Raw genomic sequence first — 27,477 nt, forward strand, 5'->3', positions numbered from 1 at the left:
TATCCGCTGGGAGGAAATTGCAGCCTGCTTATCGCCCGCGTAGGAAACGCTACGAGTGGGAGATAGGGGAGTGCCTGCCGCGTGGCTGGCTGCGCACCGGGAGCCGTGCGCTGAGTGGCGAGCTCTGGACGCGGCGTACTGGGGGCCAGCTGACTTACTGGAGACCTTTGGCCGGCTGGGAAGCCGCTGGCCAGCGCCTCCAGATGAATGAAGGCAGGAGCTGGCCCAGCTCGCTCACCTTCTTGGCTCCGTTGGCCTTGTTTTCGGTGTCGGCGAGCGGCAGCGCGTGGTCACGCTGCGCTCAGCCGGGTCACGCTGCGGGATATCGTGTTCTTTACCTTTGCACTGGGAGAAGCATGCGAGGAAGGAGGGGGCAGAGTTTATTCCAGCACGCTGAGGTCAGGCTTGTTTTCCCTCTCTGAGCAAGAACAGACCAGCCCCTGGAGTCAGCTCCTGCAAGCCTGTAAACAAAAGGCTCATTTCTGCGGAAAGCCGAAGATGGTGTTGTGTTCCTCTGGAAAGTTTTTTTGGCTCGCTTTTTTCCCCGCTGCAAACTGCGCCTCGTGCGTTAACCTTGGGTTCAAAGGGCTGAGAGCAGGAGAAACGCTGCTGCAGTTCATCAGGCCGAGCTCGGGGTGTCTGCAGGGCTGGCACCGACTGCGGGACGGCCGAGGGGGACAAGTGTGTGTCCCCTGGGAGGCTCTGCGAGGGCCACGAGGCAGTGCTGCGGAGATGAGAGGGGCTCTCTGGGGTGGAGAGGTCGAAATTCAGAGCTGCAGGTGCCTCGCAGGGGCTGCTGCTCTCGCTGGTTTTTCCCCTGGGAGCTGCTCAGGGCCTGCCTTCAGCTGCAGAGACTTCTGATGTGGCTCGACAGCAGCCCTGAACGGCTGTGCTTGCAGAAAACCCCAACAGAGCTTAAAATGGTGACCGGTTACAGGAGGGATCTGAAGGGCTGCGGTGGCTGCTGCGCCAGCGCTGAGCCCAGGGATCCCTGCGCTGCTTTTAAAACAAAAGGAAAGAAAGGGCAGTCAAAAAGGCAGGTGCATCAACGAAGTTTGAGGAGGAACAGTACAAATAAAGGTGTCTGTAACGCCGTTCCAGGCGTTTGGTTAGGTAGCTGCGGCTTCAAGACTTCGTTTGGTATAGATGAGGGTTCTCTTTTTTTTTCCCCTCCATCGAGCATTTGGCCATGCTGTGACTCTCACAGAGGAAATTCCCCGTACTGGGTGTTGCCTCTCGTGATTGCTGTCAGCAGAGCTCAGTTTAGTCAAAAGGTAGATTTGGGGTTTTGGGTGGCTCGTCGTTGGCTGTGGCTTCGAGCTCTCCCCTGCAGCTCGGAGGCGGCAGCAGCTCGGCATTTATCACCTCTCCGAGAGCACCAGAGACACTTAAACAACTGCACATACTTCACGGGGCCAAGCTGCTTGCTATTCCAATCTGTTTGCCATTTAGAAGCAGTAATTATTTTTTCATGCGATAAAATCACGTAGAGCTGGAAGAGCTGGGAGGCAGCGAGCGGGGGCTAGAGCTGAGCGCTGGCTCCGTGCAGCCCGTGATTTACGGGGGCAAGTTCATCCCTTAGAGCAATTAGCAGGAGGCAGCGGGCTATGGGGAGAGCAATCTTCCTTCCAAGAGGCACATCATGCCGTATGGAGGGGGCTGAAGAGGCTCTTTGCTTATTGATGGCTGAAATTCCCCCAGGCTGCTCATCTTCCTCCCCCCTTTCTCCCACCCTGCACGCGGGCGATGCGATGGAGAACCCGGCTCAAGCCGGGGAATTCGAGGAAGCAGCCGGTGCCTTCCTGGTTTTGGGGTCCAGGAGATGAGCTGGGGCTGATCCCAAACCTTCTGCTGTTGGCTGAAGCCTTCAGGCTTGTGGCCCACGCTCCGTTTTGGTCTCTCGGTCTCGCACCCCGCTGCAGGTGCTTCCTTTTTCCATAACGGGGCTTTCTCTTTCGCTCTCACCTTCGTGTTTACACAGACAGCTGGAGTTGGTGCTCGTGTTTTCGGTGTGGTATTTGTGAGAATTTGCTGTTCTGAAAAAAAAAACAACACAAGGGCATGAGAACTGTCCCTCACTGACTTACTGAAAGCAGGAGATGGAGGTAAAAGGGGCAAGGCGAACCACGGCCTGAAACCCAGCGGGGAGTTGAGTGACGTGGGTTTTGCTCCCTGAAAAAAACAAACAACAAAAAAAAAAAAACACAAAAAAAAACAAACGTGTTTGTGTTCAGGCAGCGAGTGGGGAAAACAAGCAGGGTTGGATTTCGGCTCGGATGGATTCTTGGAAGGAGTCCACGGCTCTCGCTCCCAGCGGTGAGCTGGGCTGACCGGAGGAGGGTTGAGCAACGCTTACGGGTAGGCAGGAAGGGGGCCGTGCTCCCGTAAGGCGGCGGGCAGGGGAGCATCCCCGCCTCTGCCAGCGCTGGTCGTGTCTCGAAGCTCTCCCCGTGGTGGTTTTTGTGTTTTCCAGAGGCCAGCTCAGTCCGTCCCGCCGTAAAGTTTTTGAGGTTTTGGTGTTTGTTTCTTGAAAGCTGAGCTTGCCAGTGTGCCCGTGCTCAGCCAAAGGGCTCTGCGCTGGGTTTTTTTGCTCGAGCACTGCTCTGCAGCATCCCCACAGTAACACAAAGGTGCAAAAGCTCTTCCTCTCCCACCACAGGGGACAGGAGTTCAACATCTGCTGGCTGTAGTCCTGTAGCTAGATGGCAGGGAAATCCAGAGCGGGGTATTTAAGTCAGCTCTCATCCAGTAGCCGAAGCATTATTTATCTCCAGTTTCAGATGCCACCAATTCGGGGTCAGAAATACCAAGCTTGACCTCCAGGTCGTGAGCATTGTTTATAAAAACAAATGAAAATGCCTTCATTCCCTGCCAGTGTGTCTGTTGTGTGCAACAGGGGAAAAAAATGTGCTTGGAAACACCATAAAATTGAAAGGAGCCAATGTTAATTTCAAAATGTACCTGGGACAGGGCGTTCTTCGGGATGGGAAATTGATAACAGGGAAAACAGACGACTGAAGTCAGCGCAGCGCCTTCACCACGCTGATTACTGGAGTAAATATTATGATAATAAAGTCGCAATCAGCGGAGCGAGATGTATTATTCCGAATTTGAACTTCATTAATAACGCACCATCTGTTCGGTGTGCCAGCGGCCGATCTCCTGAATCCCAGTTCCCTTTTCTGGAAGGAATGGGACGGAACTGGGATGCTGTGGCAGCAAGTACGTGTAAGTAGCCAAAACTGCTCTGCTGCAGCAAGGTGAGCAAGAACAACTCGACTCTTGGGAAACTGGCAGTATTGTCCGGGTGTTTTTTCACCTTCCCTGCTGGCTGTTTTACCTGCCACGGATGGAGAACGCCGCGGCAAGACGCCGCCGTGGTGTTTGCTCAACTGCACGAGCTGTTCCCAGGCACCCTCGGAGGGGACTCGTCTTGCTCCTTGCCGGTCAGAGGTGAAGCCCGGTGCTTGCCCTGCCCACGAGGATAGCGTGCTGCTCGTTATGTAACAGCGATCCACCTCCTTAATTAGGGTAGGAGCTCCACGGATTCTGAAGACGTGTCCCTCTTAGTCAGGAGGCGCGAGGCGTGTGGGGGAGCCTTTGTTCCCGTGCAGGGCTGGGGAAGAGCAGCTTGTAGCTGCTGGAGCTGGGTGCTGGAGCTCAGCTTCCTTTTTTTACCCAGCCTCTGCGTGTGTGTTAACCAGCGTCTCGTGAACAGGAGGTGCTGCAGACGGTGCATTTTTGGTTCTTTTTCTGAAAATTCTTGCTGCGTGCTGAAGGAGGTGATGGTGTGGGCGTCCTGGCTTCTCCCTGCCCCGAGCAAAGGGGCCAGGGTGGAGGCAGGAGGCTCAGCGCGTGGTGGTGCAGGGTGAGCACCTTCCTAGCTCCCTGCTGTCTCCTCTGAACGCTGGCACCGTGCTGGTGATCCCACCCAAGCTGCTGCTTTCGTGGCACGGCGAGACCGCGACGATTTTCTCCGTTCTGCTGAGGACAGCTCTTGCACCTCGCCTTGTATGCCATGAAACTTATTAAATCATCAGTTCCAGTCTCCCCTACGCAAACAATCAGCACTGAAGCATTATCTGCCAGTGCTGACTAACAAATGCTGTAATTAGTGAGCTCCAGCTAATGAAGCAGCGTGGTGATTAAAGCCTCATGACTCTTCTGTAGACGAAATAAGTTAAACAGCACTTGTGCTGCTTGAGATCGCTCTAGACTTTTGGGTGATCTGGGAGCAGAGATCTGGGCTTTAATCGGGAGGTTTTAGGCCGGTTTCTCCATTCTGTTGGTATTTTCCCTGTGTGCACCCCGAGCAGTGTTGAAGTTTGATTGGAACAGGAGCGACGCCTCCGCTGACCTCGCGGCGCAGAGCCCTATCAGCCGAGCACATTTTGGAGGAAACAACGGCGGGGTTAAGCAAGGCTTTTTGTCTGCTTCGACTTCCTACAAACAGCATTCCAGCAGCACGTTTTCACCACTGTTTTGCAAGATAGCTCCTGCTGTTTTTCACGCAGCCCTGCCTTCGTGTCCCTCTTTTTTTGGAGGTCTCGAAGCTCGCCCGCCGTAGGGGTGGCAGCGCCGTGCCCCGCGCGTGACGCGCTGCGGTCGGGCCTGACCACAGCCCAGTCATCCTTTGTTGCCCTGCTGGTCACCAGATGCTGACTGCTGAGTGCAGCAGCTTATAGGAAATACTCTGAGATCTTTTTCCTTGAAAGAAATGATGCTTGATGCTGCGTAGGACAGAAAATGTCTTGAATGTGCAGTACAGGCTGCGGTACGGGAGCATCAGCGCTGCCTTTCTCTGGTCACTGCCTCTTGGTGGTGGCACAGCTGCCAGCAGTGCTGCCCGTGCAGCCTCGGCAGCATCTTCGTGCACCCGCAGGACTCTTGTGAGACCCTACATGTCCAATCCCATGTGTGAAATACCCACGAGGTGAAGGAAATTCAGCCTGGAGATGGGAACCCGCTCACTGGGAGCAGGGCACCTCGCTCACGTCCTAGCAGCGTGTTGTCTTTACATCGGGGGGCTGGATTTCAAAGTAGGGAAGGAGCTTTGCTTTGCTTAGTGAACGCTTTAGGTCTGGGGGTCTGGATGCTGGAGTGTTTCAGACCTCCCCATTTTGGGAGATGTTTGATGTCCCCACTGGGGCCTGGGGCGAGGTGTGCCACGCTGGCACGCTTTGGGGCAGGAAGAATTTGGATGGGTGACGAGTTGCTGCTGCTCTTCACTTGGAAGCGTTGAGGTCTGTGCGGTTCCAAACCCCGTGGTGCAGGTGGAAATGTGCCTAAATCCCGATCTTTTTGCCTAAAACCCGAGCTTTGTGCCTGCTGGGTGGTGGATCTCCCAAAGCCCTACCGGCGCCGAGCGCTGCCTCGTGCAGTGAGCGTGCCTGGGCTGCAGAGGTCTCTGTTGGGCTACGAAAACCTTGAGATTATTCTGAGTTTAGAGCCATTATGCTGCCGCCTTTTATCGAATACTGAATAACTTAGATGCATTTTAAGAAAAGAGCCTGTTGCTGTAATGGCAAGGTGCTACGGCCAGCAGTGCGGTCCGGCCAGCGAGGCGCTGCCGTGGCCACGGCTCCTTGCTTGGAGCTCCTTGGAGCCCCCAAAAGGAGTCAGCTCGGGCCTGGCAAGCAGGAGGAGGCTTTCTTTGCCTGAATAATGCCAAATAACGCTGAGCCTCGTGTCGTGGAGCAGCTCGGGTCCGGAGATGGCCGTGGTGGGTGACGGCAGATGGCAGCACCCGGCCCCGGCCCGGTGTTGTTTCTGGCCAGGAGATCCCTCGGTCCCCTGGCCTCACCACCGCAGTCTAGACTTACTGACAGACGGGATTCTTCCCCCGTTAGGTAAGCAAGACGGAGACGCCCATTATGCAAATCCCCAGCCATGGTGTCCCTCTGTAACATTCCTCAGATTGTCTAAATAAGGTGCTGTTTCATACCAAAAAAATTGCAGCACGGCTTTTGGGCAGCATTCAGCTGCCTTGCCCTGCAGGCTTGATTATCTTTTTTTTTTTTTTTTTTTTCTTTCTCGTTAGGCTTTTCCTTGGCTAATCAGCCCAGACGGAGCACTTTGTGTTCTCAGCAGCTGGCCCCGCTGCTTCCCATCACCACGGGGCTGTCCTGCGGGGATCTGCAGGGAATAAATCGGCCGTGGGCTCGTCCCCCAGCCTTGTGCTTGGGTCCTGAGCCCGCTGTGCTCGGTCTGGGGGGGCAGCAGCCCCTGCATGGGGGTGTCACTCGGTGCCGTGACTCACACCCAGACCGAAGGCGGTGGGGATCGATCAGGATTGATTGGCCAAAGTGGGTAGAAGCGGCTGTGGAGGATTGACTTTTTTTTTTGTTTTTTTAATGACTGAGAAATGAAATGAGTCCTTCAGGCCTGATGACTCCTCTCTGGCCTTCCTCCTGCAAGCAGCAGCTCAGAGAGCCTCTTGCCATGTGCTCGTTACATGAGCACTGATTTCTGAGCAATTAGTGTTTCTCTGAATGTTTTATAATGCGGTTCTGTAACTAATATCTGCCCTTCTGTCCCCAGCCTGAAGTTGCTGTAGGCTCGTCAAGCCTCGGAGCATGTAGTTCGACAGAAATAGCTGGGAAGAGATGACTGCAGGCTTAATAAGCCGCTGCTTGGGTCAGTGGCTGGCAGCCCACCAGCGAGGCAGGATTTCAGATTGCTGTTAGTGCTGCACGGTGATCGCATCCCTTCGCAGGAAAACATTGGAAGGCTTCCGAAGCTTGAATCCACTGTGCAGGCACGTGATTTTCTGGGAATTAGCTGAGTGCACTGCAGAAGGCTTCATAAATACCTACATGGCCTGATGTTAGATGATGGCAAAACGACTACAGCAGGGTTTTTGTCCATGTTTTGTCACGGTGGCCTTGTGGCCGCTCCCAGTGGCACATCCCCCTGTGCTGCCAGCTGCCAGCTTTGATAACATTTCTGTTCCTTACCTATCCGAGAAAGGAAGAAAGTGCATTTTTGAATTGCAGCACTACTCCTGTCACTTGGTTAGGGTTAATTCTTTGCAGTGATGCTTTCTGAGTGACCTGCAGGTGGAGGGAGGACGCGGTGCCTGCAGAGCAGCTGGGGCAGCCAGGAGCAGAACCTGTGCTCGGCTGCAGCCCCGTGGCACTGCCAGCCTCTCCCTGTCCCTTTTGGGGATCCCTTCGTCCCTCTGTGCTGATCCTGCATGCTCTGCACGTCGTGGCGTGCCAGCCTCCCACCCCACGATGCCATCTTCCATCCGGCAGCTTCCCAACGCGACCGACTTCCCCGCTCGGGGTAACCTGCAGGGGTTGAAACATTTGCTGGCTTCCAGCAGCGTTATGTAAACCATCCCCGGCTCGCGTTGTCATTCTGAAAGTGTGCTTTAACATTTCGGCTGTAAGATCAGAGATAATGAAAGGGGGGGGGGGAGCGTTGCTGAGTCAGTTCTTGCTGGCTCTGGGTTTTGTCCTTCCTGCCCTCCCACACGCTCCACCTGCGCTCTGAGCTAACCTTCGGTGCTGCCGGCCCGCCGGGCTTTCCTCCCAGCAGCAGTAAACACAGCAGGGCTCCTCTTTTCCTGCCACATCGCCCTGCTGCTTCCAAAGAGCCCTGGCCGAGGAGGGCTGAGGAGCTGGGAAGGAAGAAGGGGTCCCCGCACGTGGCCCCGGAGTTTGGGCAAGCCGCCGCTCCGTCCCGCCTCTGCCAAACCGGCAGGCAGCCAGGATAATTCAATCAGTCTTTCCTCTGAAACACCTAAATTCCATGTAAACAGGAATGTGTCCTCCTGGTCCCGTTCGGCTGCAGAGCTGAGGTTTCGTTTGGCAGCACTCGCTGCAACCCGGGGGTGCTCGGTGGTGTCTGCTGCCCGAGTTAGTCACACGTGGCTGAGCAAACATGACATTTGTTTTGGGGTCTGAGCCACCGGCTGACACGCGAGACATCCCCGTCACTGTTTTAACAAGGCCGTGTGGTGGCGTCCATGTCGCAGGCAACACAAAGACCTGCTGGGGTTTTGCTTTTTTTTTTCCCCAAAAAAAAAACCTGGTGCTCAGGCAGTGCTGGCGGCGTTGCACGCAGCGAGCCTCGGGGCTGGCCTCTGCCAAACCAGGTTTGTCGGGCTCGTACCCAATTCTTTGAAGCCTGGAGCTGCCTAAGCACATTCGTATCTGTGCAAAAATGCTTACTGTGATTTTTGAACTAAACCTTTTGTTTTCTGGTGAGATAGGAAGGCCTGCTTGTGGTTAGCTGGAGGAACAGTTCGGTCCTGTGCGAACTTGCAGAGGAGATGGAGAAACAGCCTGTCCTGGGAAGCAGCCTGGCCTGCTGTGAAATTGGGTGTTTGAAATGCAAATCAGCGAGAGGGTGCCGGGGGTTTAGGTGAATAATCCGGCTGTCAATCGTTCCTGTAATTGATTTCTGACTTTCTAGTGCGAAAGCCCTCAATCTCTTATCTGAATCTCGTGAAATTTGTGCTTTCAAGTTACGGAACAGAGTTGCACAGGCACATTGTCATTAAACAGGTTTGCTTGTTCTTTATCTGCTTTTTTTTCTAAGTATAGATGTGTGTAAAAGTGCTTAAACAGCGCTAACTGGCCTCGTTTCCAGTTTGCTTCCCTTCCCAGCGCGGGGTTCCCATGCAGCTGTGCTCCTGGACGGGCGTGCGTGCTGCAGCCCTTAGGACAGCATTCCTCCCGGCCTCGGCTCCACATCATTTGGTTAGTATTTGTTTAAATTTTGAATCCCAGAACTGTCTCCGCATCACTTAAGCTACCAGACAGACACCTTTATTAGCTACACGCACGGCCCCAGCCCTCTGGCATTTTAAATCCAGTTCGTACCTATTAAAATAAAAAGGATGTTGGCAGCTTTCGGTTGCTCGTTGCTATAGTTCGCTGGAATTAATCTGGAATCCCCAAATGCCATTTGATTGAGTAAAGGCAATTGCAGTTTGCTTATTAGGAAGTCAGCTATTTCAGTTAAAATCTGAAAGGAAAGTTGCTTTTTTTGTCTCGATGGCAGCTTGGACCGGAGAAAGCTCCCGTTCAGGGTTTCTCCTCTGCGCTGTGTGCACAGGAGCTCGTGTGTGAGCTGTTCTTTCCGTAGGCTTCAGCTTTTCTGCCAGTCCTGCCCAGAGAGAGTCGCTCTGTTATTGTCACATGCTCCCAGCTGTACCAGGCCACAGGAAAATGTGCGTAAAAGTGTCTAGAAAGAGCCAAATTAGTCAGCAATTAGTTCGGGTGCTCTGCTTCTAACCCTGAAGAGCGTCTCTGCTTTCTACCAATTGCTTTCCTCGGCTTAACCTATTGCTGGGAACTTTTTTTCTGATTTGATGGCAAAGGACACTGCGAATGGCATCGTCTCCAGGTCAGACCAACCTTTGGCTGGGGAAAAAGAACACCCCAGACGAGACAAAATATTCAGGTAATCGTGAACTCGGTGCCTCCAGCTTGGGCTGGAGCTGAGCTAAGGCAGCAGTGTTAGGATCACCCTTGGAAACGCGATGTTCCCAGATTTTTATGACTTCGTGTGATCACGAGGACGTGTCCCAGCACCGTGCCAGCTGCAGTAAACCATTGACCTGGAAGAAGCCAGCACCACCAGTGCAAGCAAATGAAGAACTCCAGCTCGCCGTGGAAGCCTCCCGTTTAAAGACGACCTTAGCCTGGTGATGAAATCTCATCGATTTTGGAAGCACATCAGCAGCAGGTCACTGACTGCTAATAACCACGGGCTGGACAAAGCCTGATCTAACGGCGTTACATCAGCTGCATTCGGAGCTCCTTGAACCTGAACCTCCTGGGATTTGCCCACCTTTGCTTCCGAGGGCCTTGGCTGCAGGCTCTCGGAGCCGAAGGGATGCTTTATTTCCCCAGCAGCTCTCGGGGCTGTTTTGGTGTTCCTGTAGCATTCCCAGCCTGGGGATGGCATTACGTTTATCTGCAATACCTGCTAAGAATAACCATAGAGCATCCGCAGCGGAGTACAGAAAGCCTCAGGAACACGAGGGTAGGCAGCAGCGTCCAAGAAATCTCCTTATAAAGCATTGCTACGGCTGCGAGGCGCTGCCAACAGGAGTGGCCCGCGCTGCCAGTAATTTCTCCCCTTTTCCTTTCCCTGTTGCAATTCCCTGCTCCTGCCAGCACCACGCCTGCTGCCCGCGATCGGCGCGGGGCTGCTGAAAGTCACGCGAAGCTCAGGGGGCTCGCGGCTCCCTCCGGGGCAACTGCCTGCAGCTGAGGAGAGGGTGATTCCGCAGAGGAATCTGCAAAGGGGGGCGTGCGGCCGAGTCTAATCCCGTTTCAGCCGGCCCCAGAAACAAAAGGAAATGGTTTTCTTGGAGCTGTGTCCCGAGCAACCCTTGCTGCCCTTTCTCATTGGTTTCAGGATGCAAAAAGCATGAGTCACGTCAACTGCCTTCGCAAGCCTTTGCCTCTGCAAACCAGTTCTGCTCCTCTGCGTTTTGCTTCCCCTCGTCAAGGAGGGTGGCTAAGCAAATTAGCAGCTTGTTTTTGCAGGATGGTGGCTCAGCATCCAGCTATCTAAACTCTGTAGGAATTTTTTTTTTTTCCTTCCTCGGAACTACTGTGCTTGAACTATTTGGCACAAAAAGCGGTGCTAGGATAAAAGTTCATTGTAGGCTACTCCGGATGGTGACGTGATGGAGCTGAGGGGGCTGATTTGGGGACAGCAGCTTTGGGACCTGCTGAAAATGACCAAATCTGCCCCTAGGAGTGGCAGCTCTGGAGCAGGGCTGGGGGCTTCTGGCATGGGCTGGAGTCAAAGCCGCTCATCTCTTGTAGTAAAACCTTCGGTTCAGCAAAAAGACTTATTCAGTCTGCAAAGCCATTATGCTGGCTTTTTAGATAAGCTGCAATTCAACCCTTTAGACAGTCTCACAGTTTTGTGTTAGCTGGCCGCCCGCTGCTTGATAACGACAGACGTATCTCACCAAATATTCGGCGTTTTTTAATGGCTCGAAATTATCTCCAGACTTTTTTTTTTTTTTTTTTTTTGCAGGGTCATGTGAGATCTCGCAACAGGTGATCCGTAGAGGAGTAATAGTTAACTCCGCATTGTGCAAAGGCTTTCTGCCGGCTGGCTGCTGCTCGTTGTGCAAGCACGGTTCCAGCTTTATCAGCATCGACAGGAATCCTGTCTCCTTTGTGACAAATGCTGGTTTCTGTCTGCGTCGAGGTGCTTTGTTAAGGTTTACAGAGGCCTTGCAGGAAAAGGAGGGCAGTTGCTTTCCCAAGGTCACCCGGGAAAGCTGGGGCAGAGCCGCTGCAGGGACCGTGCTGCAGCCTCCAGGTCTGGGGCTTCACCTCCAGGCTCCTTCCTCCCAGCCCTGCAGCAGGGGGGGAGCTCAGCTGGCTCAGAGACCCACTTATTTTGGGACACAACAGAGAAATGGATGTGACCGAGTGTCCCGAGGCAGGCGCTGAAGCAGTCTTGGCTCAGGTGAATTTGTTCCTTGTCTCTGTGCTCAGCTTAAAACAAAGCAAAAACCTCGCAAACGCTCAGAAAACTGCTCAGGGCTGAACTGTATTTGAAATGGGACAGGACTTCCAGTTCTCCACCTCTAATCTGAGCTCAGCGGGATGCTGAAAGCCTCTTTCTAGAGGCTCATCCAGTGCCAAGTAACGATACCTGGCTCTTCAGGAGATCCCCCTCACGTGGCTGACAGCTGAGTTATCACTTCTTTCCCCCGGTCTGTAGGCTGTTGGCGATGACCCTTCTCTGCACCTCTTCCACGCAGGCACACAAACCACCTTTCCTGCCCTCCCGTGCCCTTGAAACTCCCTTCTAAGAACTTAATTTCTGCAGCATGTGCAAAACTCCTCTACGTTTCTTAATCAGACGCAATCATCAGCATGCAGAGAGTCGGGGGGGGGGGGAAATCTGAGATTGTGGCAGTCTCTGCGTGACTTTGTAGTAAAACTGAGAGAATCCCAATTTGATATAGTACAAAAAAAATAAAAAAATCTTTGGTAAGTGTCCCAGTTCTCCCTCTCCGGGTGGCCTCGTTCGGGTTGCAGTCTCCTAGGAGGCACTTTGAAGTGCCGTGATTGTTTGTAACCCGGTTTTCCCCGTTTTCTGTTTTCCTAACGCTTCTCAACACTGTAGCGTTAAGTGTGTATCAGCCTAAAATTTGGGGATCTGAACACACACGCCTGTCAGTTTTCTGTGAACTGCAGCTGCTTAAGAGTTTACAAATGTCTCTGTTCAGGGGAGGTACGAGCACGATACTCTAATTTTAAACACTTTTGCCATAAAGCTTCAGAGGAAGGGTTTGCCTAGCGGGACGTTGGGGTTCAGCAGAGCAAATCTGCTTTGTAGTACCTGCATCGAGCAGGTACCTCCCGTGACAACCACTGCTCGACCCTTTTGCATTCTTTCCTTGAACATATTTGCTCTTCAGGTCTCGTCTGAGCGCGCCCCGGGTTCCCTGCTGCCGGCTGCCCTGGGGCGGTTTCGCTGCCGGCACATCGCCCTTCGTGCCCTGCCCCGTGGCTGCCGCGTTCCTGCCCCTGTGGCATCCCGTTCCTGCGGGCCCTGAGAGCTGCCTGCAGCTGCAGGGGTTGGTGGCAGTGCCCTGAGCACTGCCTGTGGCTTCATGGGTTCGGTGGCAGGGTTTGGGGAGGCACAGAGCAGAAGGACGGAGCACTTGGAGCAGCGGGCACGCCGTGCGTGCTGCTAGCACCGCTCATCTCGTGCTCTCAGAGCTGCTGAATCAGTCCAAGGGCATCTCGCTGCTTGGCTGCATCCTGCAAAAAAGAGAGGGGAGGACAAGGGACTGGGTTCAGAGGTGTCCAAGAGGACTGAGGGCTGCCTGCCCTCCTCATGTGTTGGCTCAGGCCATGCGTGCGGTCCCACGTTGCAGCCAGCAGCGATGGGGACGGATTGGAGAGGGGCACGACTGGGATGCTGCTGAAGCACAGCGAGCAGCTGGCTGCACACCAGCCACCCACGTCGCATGGGATACACACAGTATTTTGGGAGGTTTTGTGTGTGTGTTGTGTTTTTTGTTTTTTTTTTTTCCCAAGGCTCAGTTCTCGCTGGTGGGATCTCTCCTTGTCCCGGCGCTCTCAGAGCTGATGAGTCTCCCTTCCTTCGGTCTCCCTTCTTGGTAGGAATGCTGCTAGTGGTTCTTCAGATGAGTTTACACCTCGTTGTTTTCACTAGCTCTGGGGAAATGAGCTCTCCTTTCCCACAGGCAGGTGCCGGCTTTCCCAGCTGTCGGCACACACCAGCTTTCCAGCCCGTTGCCATTTGAACGTCGCAGCTGGGAAATGCATTACTGGGTAAGAACGGCTCGAGCCCTGAACACGGGGCTCCCAGGCCCAGCAAACGTGGTGTGAGGACTCCAGTTTGGAGAGCTGGAACCTCAGAAAGGCTCCTCCTGGACTCGGAGAGCCTGTAGGGTGGTAGGATGGCAGGTGAGCCGACAGCTCGAGGCCAGGGCGAGCGAACGGAGGGGACGGGGATGTCTGCTCTGGGAGCAGCCGTGCCAAAAAACCACCCAGGAGAGATGAAGTGGCCGAGGTCCAGCATTTACTACTGCATGGGGAAGAGCTTTAGTGTGCTCGCAGCCTGCTCACACGGCTGGGCTGTGTGAATCACCCTGCAGGGGGGTGCACGGCGCGGGGCTGGCCGACCCCGGCACCCCGGCGCGCGGTCCTCTGCCCTTTGCATTCCCACGATGCGAGGGGAGGGGGCGAAGACGTGGTGAACTGGGTGAGTTTCCTGCGGTTTGGTGACTCAGTCGGTACTCAGCTGTGTTAGTAATGCTTCTCCTGTGTCACCAGCTGCTCTGCCACCCGCGCCCCACAACCTGGCTGGACGGGCACGTGGCGGCACCCCCTGCTGCAGGGGTCACCCCGGCACCCTCTTCGTTCCCAGCTCTTGCTGCAGGCCCTGCCCGCTTCCTTTCCCAAAACTTAAAAAGTTTGCAACGTGCATTTCAGGGAAGAAAACTGCATTTCTGCCCTGAGATTTTTCTCTTGCAGTATCGAGCTGCTTCCTTTTCTGACCTCCAGCAGCAGAACTCCAGAGGGTTGCAGGTGATGTGCGCCTCACCCCCTTCTCCCTGGCGTTAGCAGGGCTGGCTGCAGAGCCCCTCTTGCTCAGGGGCTGCAGCAATTTGGCTCTTTCACACTCTTGCTCCTTCTTAATATTGCACTGCAACGAACAGAGGTACAGACAGCATTGTTCTGAGCGTGGTTTGCCTTAAAGTACTTTACCTGGTAATTAAAATGGTCAGGGGGAGTAGCAGAGCATAACACTCAGTTAAAAACATCCCATTTCAAAATATTTCCAGCAAAGCCAGTACCTGAAATTCCAATCACTGAGCACCTCTGGTGTACAGAGACTGCCCTGAAAAAGCCTACTGATTTTTTTTTTTTTTTTTTCCAACTGTTATCTTATGGAGCCGTGAGTCACAAAGTTCGGTCTGGTGGAAGGATTACCCATGTCCAGACACCCGCAGTGCTCCCAGGAGTGAGGTTGGTGCCCTGCTCCACCGCAGCTCCCTTCTCCCCTGGCTGCTGCTCGCGTGGCCGGGGGAGCCCTGGGCATCTGCAGCCACGAGTCTGTTCCCAGCAGCGGTTACTCTGGGAAGCGCGAGCAGAAGGGGATTAATGGCCAACAGGAATGTTATTTACGTGGTTCCAAGCAGAGCAAAAAAAAAAAAATAATAATAAAAAAAAATTACTCAGAACTGCAACCGTCGCTGGGGTTGGGTTCAGTGCCAGGGCCGCCCGTACGGGTGGCTGGCTCTGCCCGGCTTTGCATCAGCAGCAGAGTCAACAGGCAGTTTGGTTTGATGGAGTTCCAGAAAGGGCCTGAGAAACGGCTTTTTTTTTGCTGGGGTTGTCTACTGCTTTTACTTTTTATTGCTTCCCTGACGTGGAGCGCCGAGCTCTGGGGTCTGAGTAAGTGCACAGCACGGGCAAAGTGCTCAAATCCTGCCCAAACTGCAGAAAAGGGGAATGTTGAGCAAGCAGCTTGATTCAAAAAAAAATAAATAAATTGATGCTCGTGTTCTGCCTTCAGATCGATTTGGCGTTCAGGCTGGTTGTGGGGATGATCTCAGGTGGAAAGCCTGAGTTAGCTGCTCCTTAGGCAGATCTTCCCTCTCCTGCAGTGGCCCGATGGGTGTTCTCACAGCTCTCCCAGTAGCTTTTAGAAACCTGTGCAGACCCCCGTGCACAGATCTCAGCCCTGTCGGCGCGGGGTCTGCAGGGTGCATCCAGCCCTGCCCGCCCCATCGCTCGCCTTCCCGTGAGAAGTGGTCCTGGAGGGGGCTTGTCGGGGTGGGTGAGAGGTGGCCAGCAACACCTCAGCTGTTTGTTTCTTGTAATGAGTTTCCCACATTGTTAGGAAGGTCGTAAATTACGCGGGGAGCTCAGTTTTGCATGGTCAAGGAGTATCTGGTATTTGAAAGAGGCTTGTTGTGTTGCCAGAGTATGCAAAAGCGTTTGGGTGTTGCTCCGAGTTTGGCAGGCACGGGGGCCCTTCATCTTTGCAAAAAAAAAGTTGTTTGGTTTAATGTGTTATTAAAGTAAATGTATAATGAGCTTGCTACTGAGTGCCCATTTTTGACACTTTCGTAGATCTTAGCTCTGCCCATTATTGCAAGTATCTGATTTAAAGGCTTTTCCTAACATTTGTTGTGTTGGTTTTTTTTTTGTTTTTCTTTTTGTGCATCGTCCTAAAGAGGTGATGGTGGTGGTGGGACCCAGAAACATCCCAGCAAAACTCGAGTTCTCAAAGCTGTTGTGCAGGAAGGGGAATCCCCTACAAGCAGGCGCAGGAATAACACCGAGCTTGAGGTGGAGGAAGGTAACTGAAAGGCTTCGTCTTGGACCGAAGGTCAGCAGCCAAGCAAGGCCAAGGCAGCTGACACACTTAGCACCTACCCTAATTATTCACTATTTATGCGCAGGAAAGTGTGTGGTATTTTAGCACAGGAAAATCAGGAAAACGACGGGGCTGCTCGTGGTGGGACTGTGCCGTCCTGCCTGCTGCGTGACTCACGCGTGCCGCAGTCCTGGTTTTGCCTCTTTGGAAACGTGACGAAGATGCAGCTCCAGTGCTTTTAATTAAGAGCTGTTTACGTTCATCGATGCAGGCTGCAAATGGCTGGAGGGCAGACACACACAAGCTGTCTTCCACGTAGGAAGCCAGTCCCCCGGCTTGCATTTTGTCCCTAGGAGCTGGAGTTGCAGCACAGGGAGGACCGAGCACAGCCTGTGCTGACGGTGAGTTTATTCTGCTCAAGTTCACGGCCGTGCTTGGCCTGTCCCACCTCGCTCAGGCCATGCCTAGCCCGGAAAGGTGCCCGATGTGCTCCTGGCACAGACACGAGTTGATCCCTATTTGAGGAAGCTGTCACTACACTACGTGCCGGTGACCACCAGAGGTTGCGTTGTTCCACCCAGGTTTCCATTTGTCAGGCAGCAGCAGCTCGGTGGCAGCGTTGGGTCTGCCCGGAGGAGATCACACAGGGCATTTCTCCTGCAGGCAGGGAGCCAAGGTCCAACAGGCGAGCTCAGCCACTTGCTAACGCACCTGAGCTGAGACAGACAGCGCTGTGCTTCTTCCCGATACTCAGTGCAGCTGCCAAAACTGAAACTTGTGTGCAGGCGTTTAGGAGAGCACAGATCTGTGATGTCTTACAGTTATCTCTTTTAAAAGAGCAGTGCAAGTACTACAGGTACTTCAGGGCAGAGCAGAAGAGGTGACCTCGAGGTATACCCGGTCTGTGCTTTGCTTGCACGCCCCACAAGCTGCCCAAGCATCCATAAATTCATCCATTCCCCCCTTGGAGAGCTCCTCATCCTGCATGCTGCTGCCTGCAGCTGGTTGGGGCTGCTGTGGGTCAGGGTGAGATGTTCCTGAACGCCTGCCCCAGGCCTGCAGGAGCGCAGGAAGCAGCAGTGAGATGGTCGGGTTCAGTCTCTGATCAAACATTTGGCACTTCCTGAAACACAGCAGCCTCCTCTGGAGCGACACTGGAATAAATCTGTACAGCAAGGTGTTTCCATCCTCTTGTCGGAGATTTAAATCGGGTACAGAGTAGGGCTTTTGTGTCTTTTCTCCGTCATTCCCATTCCAGTACACCCAAATCTTAAAAATTAATCATGTTATGTCTGAGGGTTAGGCTTTTAATACCTTTCACATTGGTCATTGCGGGGGTTCGCTGTGCAGAGCCCAAGGCCGCTTGCTTTTCTGGCTGGAAGACGATTTCTGGACAGGGCACAGATGTGCCCGTTCCCTGCGTGTCCTGGCACTGCCCTTCCGAACACACCACGTCCCTTTCTGTCTGGCCCCTGTCCAGGACGAGCAGCTCGGTGTGAGGGATCCTTTGGCCGAGGCAGCCCGAGCACCGTGGGGTCTGTATGATATTACCACCCTTAATTTAACCATTTTTGCTGGAAACTCCTCCAGTCCTTCATTCCATCGCACGCCTTCACGTTTGCGTACGGCTCGCTTAACCAGAATCAGGAATATTGAAGAAATTAAGGGAATCTAGAATATATAAACCAGAAAGAGCTCTTGGTTTTCGGTTCGTGGTGGTGCCCCCACTGCAGGTTGTGCACGGGCTGCTGCAAGGAGCAGCTGCGGAGCTGCTGGAGGTGGCCTCGAGCTGCCACTGGCTGTCACTGCTGGGTCACTGCTGCTTCTGTTTTTTTTGGGACACTAGGGGAGGGCTGCTCTTCCAGATGTGCCTGAAGGAAGCATTAAAACCTGCCAAGGGGTCATGGTGGGACGGTAACAGCGTGGGTTTATCAGTGCTGGTGCTGATGGCTCCTTAATCGGGCAGTTTTGTTTAGCAGGGGCTATTTACATGCACTTGAGTGTTTCCTTCCATCCCGTTTGTCACGATAAACTGATTGCAAACCATCCTGAGAGCTCCTGCTGCACTGAAGCTCGGATCCCTTTCGGAGCCCACCAAACTCCAGCTCAGCAGGCAAGGCCAGACCTCGGGCGCTCCGTGCAAACGTTCATCCCTCCGCTTGCCGCACAAACGCCTCGCTGCTCGGGGAGGTGGCACAGCACGAAAAAAAACCCACCCTGTGCGAGATTGCTGTAAGTCACACGTCTCCTTTTTCCTCGTTAAGGTGCGTGTTGGGACAGATGGCAGCACACACCGCAGGGATGGGTGCCGGCAGCTCCCCGTGCAAGGTGCACCGGCCCTTGGTGAGGCAGGAGCCGAGGAGTTAACGCAGTCTGTCCCCGCAGGGCTGTTTGTGCAAAGCCCGAAGCCAGTGACATTTACCAGGCACTTACTGGCAAAGTTGATGGGGAGTCAGTGGCCGGGGGATTTATTTTTTTTTTTAGCTTTGTTCTGCAGGCTTGCTAACATCCCCAAACAGGCGCTGTTATCAGCAGCATCTGCGGTGCACTGACTCATGTGCTCTTTGAGCGAGGATGACAAACGGGGAGCAGAGACAAACAACTCCCGTGCAGGGGGGGGAAGGAGGGGCCGGTGGCCTCGGAAGGCATTTCCAGCGACGTCCCCACGCAGCAAAACTTTGGCCTTTTGCTTCCCAAGAAATCTAATCTGGGTTTCTTTGGAAGCAGAGGAGGGCCGGCGCGCAGCGAGGCAGGAGGGCTGGAAACCTCCGTGGGTTTGCAGCTCCCCCGAGCTGGAGAAGTGCCGTGGGGGGCGGTGGTTGTTTGCTGATGTCCTGCACATGCCTGGCATCGCAGCACGGAGCCCTGGAGCTCCTTCCAGCAGGGAGCTGGCATCTCGCTGCAGCCCGGCCAAGGTACTCGGTGTCCCCTGGCACCCCCGGCGCTGGGGACAGCCCGTATCGACGGCTGCAGGATCCCTGTCACGCTCCTTCATTTGGCTAATTATAGCTGGGAAATGTTTATCGTGCCGTACGCTGGGTTTTAACCTCATAGGTCAGGGGAAATTTCGGTGATGCTCTGGTCCCGTGCAAGGTGCAGCTGTTTAACAGCAAAATGTCGCCTTCGGAGCGAGCGCTCACCTTGCCCACGGGTGGGATTTGCTGTTTTGGGGCTCGGTGGAGCTTAAATTGCAAGAAGGAGAGCAGGGGGCAGGCAGGGGGGGGGTTCCACACAAACCCCTGCTCCGATGCAGAGCTCGGGGTGCCCGTAATTTGCCCGTGTGGCCGGGGAGGTGAAGCCCCGGCAGCGCTCCGTGAGGCGCTTCTGAGAAGGTGAAACCCAAATTGCAGTGTTTGTTGGGAGGGGATCGCCTGCAGTCATCCTTTGCAGGAATAGGCGGTGTGAAATTCCGCTGCCTGGTTTCCCTTTGAAGTTCCTCATCATTTTCCGTAGAACATAGCCCTTTTCTTTTCGTTTCTGCTCCAAAAAGTGCTTTTTTATTATCCTTGGGGAGACCACTCACTGAAATTGAAGTCCTGGCTTCAAGAAATTGGACAACTTTGATCACTGAACTTAAAAGCTAGGAAGGGGATGGGATTAGTGCTATGACTTGTGCAGATAAATATTTGTGAGTGTGTGGGACTCGAACAGAAATTACAGGGCGCGTAAACACGTGTCCTTTGATCAGCTCTCCAGCTCGTTAGCCTGTTGAATTTATCGTCTTGTCTGAGGATCCAAGGCAGGAGGGGTTCAAGGGCTATGGAACAGCCACAAATCTCTTCCCCTTTCTGCGGACGGTGTTTTTTTCCCGTGGTATTTTGGTTATAAACACAGCAGGACGGTTTGGGAACCTGCTGAGCTCCTCTGGTCTTACCCCGGCCGTGCCTTCAGTCACCCCGGAGGTCTGAGGTGCCGTGGGCCGTGCCCCCGGTGTTCCTTCGGGTCTCATCCATGAGGTTTTTGCTCAAGCTGGCAGCGGGAGGCTCCTGGTGTCCTGCCGTGAGCAGCAGCGACCGGCTGGCGATTCATCCCATAGCAGCAGTAACGCAGAAATTCTGCAGGACTTGGAGAAATCCGCTACGAGCCTGCCTTCCCCCTTCCTGATGCCAGTCAGTGGAGCGCTCCCCTTCTGCTTCCCGATTTCTCTCGCCTCAAACAGCCCCTGGAAGGCTCCCGGCGTTGAACAGACGCGGCTGAGAGAGGCTCCTAACATGGTAGCAGGCGCTGGGAAGGGAAGGTTCTGTCTTACTCTCGCCATCTGCCTAGCGGCACGCTCCAGATGATGCAATGTGCCGTGTGCCGGATCAAAATAACCCCCTTTTTATTTTTAACGAGCTGCGTTTAAGCAGAATACTCCGCCAGCCCCTCGTTTGGGGGCTGACCTTACTCGGTTCCTCGAGGCACGCTGCCGCAGCGCGTCCTTCGGTGCCGGGGCTGGCGCTAACGATCCTCAGCCTCCTCCTGTGGCATTTTGGAAAAGGAGACGGCTCCGCCGTGCTGCTCAGAGCAGGGCTGGCTCGAGCTGATTCACCAGGCACCGGCAGCCTTCATCTTCCAAGGGGGTGTGCGTGCGTGCGTGCGCTCTCGCAAGGGGGTGAGCTCCCCAAAACGAGGCGTGCCGAGCTCCCTCGTGTCCCCTGCGAGCTGCGCTCAGGTCAGCGGCGCACGGGCTGTTCGTTTGCTCGTTAATTGCTGGTTGTAGTTTGCCTCCCTCCCGCGTGGGTGGCAGCGTGAGATGCGTCATGGCTCTCCGAGTGGGTTAAGGAGTTTTCTCTTGCTTTCTTCTTCCTCTCCATGCTCTCCCGATTGTCTTGCACTTGCTGCCTTTGTTCTGCGGTGCCCCGCTCGGTAACGCTGCGGCTGGGCTGGGTTTTAAGGTTTTTGAGCCAGAGGCGTGCTGCCTGGAACCCTGGGGGTCTTCAGGTGTCCCTGGCCTGCCCCAAACTGACCTTGTTTTTTTTTGTTTTCGGCTCAGGAGCCCGCGTGTGGATCATAAAAGGAGGGGAGAAGCCAGCAAGAAAGCTGGGAGGAGAGGGAGATCTGAAAGCTGCCTGGGCTCAAGCCGATACTTGAAGGTAGACTTTTCTAGCTGAACGCTCGCTTTTCCAGGAATTTGTTTGTTTTTTTCCTCTTTCTGCTCTGGTTACAAAACCCCGCTGTCCTTCTCGTACAGCTCTGAGGGATTTCCAGGGCTCGCTTCGCCCTTCGGTGAAATGCAGCTTCTTCATCTGGTGGGGATGACGGAGGTCAGCGCAGATGCCACCAGTGCTGGTTCCTGCAGCTCCTCGTTACGGGAACCCTTCCTGCTGCAGCCAACAAACCCCAACCACTTTCCTTTGCATCGCCCCGTGGTGCTGAAGGTGGTGCCGAGCTCCCCTTCTGGTGGTCCGGTCGCTTCCCTCGTGGCGTCCCGGTGCTCTGTGTGCCCGATGCGCTTGGTGCTGCCTCTCCTCCCCAATTTCCCCGTGCAGGATTTAGGATCGCCTCGTGTGACACCTACCGCCGGGCCGCTCTGCGCGCGGCGTCTGCAGCATCCCGAGGTGCTCAGAGGCGGCGATGAGCGAACGCACTCTATTTATTTGTGTTTCCAGCCCTCGGTGACTAATCCACCTGGGTTCTCACCCTCGTGCTCGGCGGTTGCTTTTGCCTTTTCCTCTCCGAGCGTTTCCTACTCTTACACAACGGGCTGGAGCAGCCTTCCCTCCGGCCCGCTTACCCGCGCTGACTTGCGGGTCAGAGTTCAGCTGCTAAACTGGGTCACGGCTCCTCCTCTTCCCCACGCCGCTTATAAAACATCCTCCTGCCTTTGCTGTCGCCGAGCTTACCCAGCCAACTCCTGCTCTGTCAGGAAGATAATCCGTGTAAGGCGCTTTGCTGAGTAACACCGGGATTTCACCAAAAGTTGCGCCCTCGCGAACAATCCTGCCGTTGTCTGCTAAAAGCCCGGCGTAAGCAGGATTCTTACAAAATGAATAAGTGGGGGAGAAAATGAACTTTCTCCTCGCTCAGCTCTCTCCCCCGTTTTTGCCTTTACTCTTCATAACTGGAAACCCCGGGATGAACCTGGGGGCAGCGCGGGCTCTGCCTTCCCGGTGGGACCGTGGCCGTGCCGAGCGCTGCGCCTGCCCCTTGCTGCTTCCCCCTTGCACCCCGGCTCCAGCGGCCTTTACGGGGCCTTTGGCAATTCCCAGGGTAGGGAATTCATAGCAGAGGGCAAGGAATTATCTTGTAGTAGCTAGAACAAATCTCCATTTAAACTATTTCATCACTTAAAAGGGGTTTTTTAAAGCCCCTCGTGGGCTCATTGCGCTCCGTGGGATTTGTGCTTCCTTTTGGCCAACCTGGGCGATGCTGCAGGCAGCGGGGGCGATCCTTTTCTTGCTCCTTTCACACCAAAACCCTGCTGGGGAGGAGAAGCTGCGTGGGCTGGGATGTTCCCAGGGCAGGGCTTTGCTCCAGGCTGAATCCTGGCACACGAGGAGGAGGAGGAGGAGGACGAGGAAGAGGAGGAGGAGGAGGAGGATGCTCATGTGGCCGTGGAGGAGGAGAGCACGGTGCCAGGGACTCTCCTGCTGCTTCCTCGTGGGCTTTTTTTAGCAGCAGTAGTGACTGTGATACCAAAGCAGCCATCAGCCGCCCCGGCAAACCTAAACACGCATTCCTCCCAGGATACTAAATCCTGCCTTTCTGCCTTTTATTTTTAGCCTAGGACACTCCAGGTAGCTGCAGCACTCTCTAATTAACGTTGGTGCGGGTAGCAGCGAGGCTCCCGTGCAGCACGAGGACTTTCACTTTGTAAAGCCCTACCCCGGGCACTCGGCCTTCAGCTGCCAGCCCCAGCCAGGGCCGAGCTTCAGGATTCCTAATTCCTGCCTTCTGATCAGCCTCTGGTGCTGCGTGCCAGCAGGTCGAGGTGGGCTTCCACTACACAAGGTGTCAGAAAGCTGACTGCCCAAATCCCCATCCTGGTTGCCTGTTTTCCTCGACTTGCAAACTACTTGGAAAAGCGCCGAAATCAGATTGGAGCAGTGATATTTTCAAGCAAAAGGGCCACGAGGCAACAAGTCTGCATCCTTTGGAAGGCAGCTTGGTTGATGTCAGCGCGAACGGGTTAAGTGGTGGCGGTGAGGTCCAGTCTCCATCTCCGTGGAATTTGAGGAATCGGCAATTAGCTCTTAGCAAAACAGGGCTGCTAGAAAACTGTGCTTTTTGCTCAGTTAAGACCTGCCTCTTCCATACGTCTAAATTAAGTCCTGCAGACAGGCAGGAGCCAGCTGCAAACCCAGCCTGTACCGTGCACTCAGTGCTCCGGGATTAAAAGGGAGACCAGACTGCTGCGTGCCGCTGCGTTCGTGGTGCCAGCGAGAGCGAAGGAGCCGCAGCCTCGGGACCCCCTCATCCTAAAGGGACTCAGGGCCGGGGACACGGCTGCACAAAAAGCATCACCTCCGTGTGCCCCCCTTGCTCGGCACCAACCTTCCTTCTCCTCCCGCATCCCCAGCACCGGGGTCCCCCGGTGCCACCGGGGCCGTGCCGAGTCCCTTCCTCGCGGCATGCGTGGGCAGGGCGCTGCGGCGCGCTGCTGGGGGAGGCTTCCCCGACCCGCCGTGATGCAGCCCGCTGACGTACTTTCTCCTGCATCAAAGTGACGGCTGCCTGGCTGCCTCGCCGAGCCCGGCTCGTCGTCGTGTGCGTGTGTTTTTTTTTTTTTCTCTCTCTCTTCTGTTTAATATTAAAGTACAAAGCTGTGTCAAAACCACACGCTTTTTCGCTCTTTGAAGTGGTGCTGGCTAACTGCCTGAAAAACATTCTCCAGCGGTGGTGGAAAAAATCCCATTACGCTTTACAAATATTTTTGTTTTATGTCGTCCCTTTCTTTCAGAGGCTCGACAATAGTCCTCCGGGGGCTCGGTCTCGTGTTGCTGGCAGAGGTGGCCCAGCCCCACGGCTGCTCTGCCCTCGGCGCTGCAAACGAGACTCGCGGTGAAATTTTAAAGGATAATTTGGGTTTGGGTGCCTGGTTTTGAGCCTTTCTTTGTGTGCTGTTTGGTGTATTTTCCTCCTCTTTGCTGCCCAGCTCTCGGCACTCTGAGAGCTGGAGGTAGCCTGGGCTTTAACACGTGCTCGGGGGCTGAAGTCCAGAGGCCTTTAAGCAGCTTGAGCGTGGTCCTGCTAACGTTAAATTATGGGGTTTAGACAAAAAAATAGAATAAAATGACTGAGGTTGGTTTGTCGAAGTCAACGTGAGGTTCCCGAGTGGGGAAAACTGGGCTGAACTTTGCAGGGATGGGAGAGAAGAAGGGGAACAGGATGGGCTGTGGAGGCTGGCCAGGCGTTACGCTGGTGGCGCGCAGGCAGAACCGCGCTGCAACGCCTTCCTCCAGCTCTGAACGAGGTTAATTTAATTAGCCAGGAGCTAGCAACGAGCTCCTTTGCTTTTGTGCATTGCGATGCCAGGCGTGCACGCCCAGGGAGGCTTTTCTGTGATCTCTGTCCAGGCTTGGTCCCTGACAGGGGATCTCAGGGGCACAAGGGGTCTGCTGCAGCACACTCGGGCAGGCTTCCGAAACAGCGGGGAGATGCTGCTCTGATGAGGGCAATTAGCATGAAATTGTAGGAATACAGGCCATGATGTACGGGCACATAGCTGGGCTGGCTCCTGAGTCATTTTAAAGGTTAAGGGACCTTTCTGCCAACCCAAAGGTCAATAAAAGCCTTCCTACAATACCCGAAATGCCAGCGGGCCTCCCTGCCGGGCGCTGCTGCTCGGTTTGGGGTTAGCGCCCAGGAAGCAGCAGCGTGCCCGGGGGCCAGGCTTTAAATGCATTAAAATTCATTGCCTGGCTCTGCGTTGCTTTTTGGAAGTGGGGTCTCAGCACGGACTCGGGGTTTGGTAGGTGTGTAGGGGCACAGGAGGGCTTTGCTCCTGAGCACGAGGAGCCGAATCCCCTTGGTTAAAGCCCGAGCGTGCCGCAGCCGAGGAGTGGCACGGGGTTTGACAAGCCCTGCCAGCCTGGTCGTTCATCTGTTTGTGTAAACGGCCTAGAAAACGGGTAAAATTCCACTAATCCCTCTGTCAGTGAGCTTATCGGGGGATCCGAGTTTCCTGTTGCCCGTCCCCTGCTGCTCCATGCAATAAAAGGGCCGGCCGGAAAATCCCGGTGGTTCCTCTGCTGGGGCCCATCACTTGTTCCACTCTGGCTAACCTGCCTCTGCAGAGGTTAGGGTTTTCCAGTTTTGCCTCTGGCTTTTGGCTCTGTTTTGGGTCTTTAGAGCTGGAGCTTATCAACAGATGCTTTTAAGATAGGTGGGTGTGATCTGAACTACAGGGACATCGGGGAACGTGCCGGGGGTGTGCGGCGGGCAGGGCGCTGATGGGCAGAGGTGTGTGTAACGCCTGCTTTATGAGGAAAATAAAGTTCAGCCCTGCCTCGAGTCTCTGGTCGACACACAAGGCTGGTTGTACTCGTGGCTAAAAAAGGGAGAAAGAACGAAAGAAGCTTAATGGGATTTTATCAGCCGTGGCGGGGGATCCCTGCAACAGCGGCTCGCCCTGGGAATGCTGCCGATGTGAAAAACGCTGCATCCTGCAGGAAAGGATAAAGGACGGATCCTTACTGCCCCTGCCTCATCTCCTCGTTGTGCCATGGGCACGGGGCTGCTCCTGGTCCACGTGGAGCTGGGCTGGAAGCCTGCAGTGCAGGCAGAGTACCCGCTGTAGGGCCTCGCTTTGCCAAGTTATTGACAAAATTCTCAGCATCCTGCATTTTCCTGGTTGGGTAGCAGAAGGAGTTGGGTAGCAGAAGGAATCAGCCGTGGTTTGTGATACCACGAGGTTCCAGGTCCTGCAGCCCAGGTGCTGCTGTGTGCACCGGCGGCGCGGAGGAAAAACCTTTTGCCTTCATCTCTCTTTCGGTTTCGGGTTAGCAGCCGGGCTCGTCGCAAACTTTTCTTTTTGCATGGCAGGTTAGCTCGCAGTTCAGAAATGGGAAGTTAAAAGTGCAAAACTGTGCTCCTGGACCGGGGGGGGAATAAAACCCAGAGGCAGAAGTGTCACTGGCTTTCCACCCCAGGCCTCGGGGGTGCAGGCGAGCGCACGCCGGGGATGCTCGGGGTAGGGCAGGGCCAGCAGAAGGCTGGCAGCTGTGCCCAGCGCTGTAAATTCAGAGGAATTTGAAAGTTCTGCATGTACACGTGTTTTCTGATCCGTAGTAGACGATTTGCTAAATATAATCCCGGGCCCTGTGAGAGCAGTCAGCAGGCCAGAGGCCGCCCGCTACCTGGAGGCAGCTCGCTCACGTGCCTTCTGGTAGAGCCCTCTCGCACAATTTGCAAGTTCCTTTTTTAGCCTCTCTGTTTTATTTCCAGCCCGAGCCTTTCAAGGGCAGTTCCCAGCGCCGAGTCCTTAGCTCAGCCCTGAACCGCTGCCAGGCCAACGTGACTTCTCTTCCTGTAAGAGGCACAAAAGAAAACGACCTTCTGCTTCCTCTCCCCGTCTGCCCGACAGATTCCAGGGCCCGATGTAGGAGTTGCTCCTTGTTGCAAATCCTCACATGACGGTGCAGTCATCGGCGTTACCAAAAGACCCGGGCTTGCATGAAAACAGCCACACAGACGCTGCAGTCACATGGAGATACTGGCCTTTTCTTCCAGCCTAATTATTCGGTGGCTGAAACAAGTGCAACGTAGTCATCGGGCTGCTGGGGCCGTATCTCATCTGCAGCTGGAGGCGAGCCCCTGCGTTTTCGCTTGCATGCAGCTGACTCGGTGGAGGTCGAGGGAAGGGAGCCAGCAGCTCTGCAGGGCCTTTGTGTGAGTCTGCCGGGCACCGTTTTGCCCTCTGTCGCCGCATCGGTGATGAAAACAAGATGAGAAAGCTGGGAGGAGAAAGTCACAAGACTGCTCCCGTAGCGGGGCGTTTTGTGGACGTAGGGAGAAAACGTTACAGCGTGCCCCTCATGTGATGTGTCTGCTGCAAAAGGGCATCGCCTCTGCAGCGGAATTACGAGGCCCTGTCCCCGAGATGCAAACAAGTGCCTCCGTGCCTGGCTGGCAGTGACAGCACGGTCCTGATCGGTGTCCCCGAGCCGTTCAGCTCACGAGTGTCACAGCAGCACGTGTGGCCGCGGGATGGGAACGTGTGCTGCAGCGAGCTGCCATCCGGGATCGTTCAGCAGCACCAGTGTGGGGTCACGGCTCTGAATCCTCACCTTGGGTTTCTTTCTCAGCCTTCGTTAGCACGAGGCTGCTAATTATGCAGGGAGGGGGACCTTGCTTTTGCATTAGCAAAGCACCAGGCGTGGGCAGCTCCAGCCTCTGAGCTCTGAGGGTGCTGGAGTCGGACCCATGCTGAGCTGGGGGGCATTGCTGGGCCCATGGGGGCTGGAGCACCGGGGGCTCAGCTCCTCCGTGCATGCCCCTCAGATGCACCCAGGGTCCCAGCAATTTCCAGATCCCAGACATCGCATAATTCTGTCCTGAACCCCTTTCCTCCTTGCCCGTGGCTGCAGGTCTCTGTCCCCACGTGGGATATTAACGTGAGCAGGGATCGTGTTTGCTTCGAGTCAAGGTCACTGCAGGATGCTGGGGGGTGAGGGCAGTGGCGAGGGCTCTTTTCTCTCCGCT

At 54.8% G+C, this 27,477-nt stretch overlaps 1 protein-coding gene across 6 annotated transcripts in view; it reads left to right on the plus strand.

Moving 5' to 3' along the window:
* Positions 1-27,477, plus strand: part of GNG7 (G protein subunit gamma 7) — a 65,062-nt gene that overhangs the window by 18,157 nt on the left and 19,428 nt on the right. The window contains exon 2 of one of the 6 annotated variants that reach the window (XM_082780331.1): positions 20,828-20,927. The exons of 3 other annotated variants lie outside the window; for them this stretch is intronic. The gene's annotated coding sequence lies outside the window, so the exon portion shown is untranslated. Of the gene's footprint in view, positions 1-3,113; positions 3,229-15,812; positions 15,835-20,827; positions 20,928-27,477 lie in introns of those variants that run through there. 2 more of the 6 variants (XM_082780332.1, XM_082780333.1) reach the window with 2 other exon arrangements.

Source organism: Aythya marila (genome assembly GCF_965140915.1).
Source record: "Aythya marila genome assembly, chromosome: 27".
Lineage (NCBI taxonomy): Eukaryota > Metazoa > Chordata > Aves > Anseriformes > Anatidae > Aythya > Aythya marila.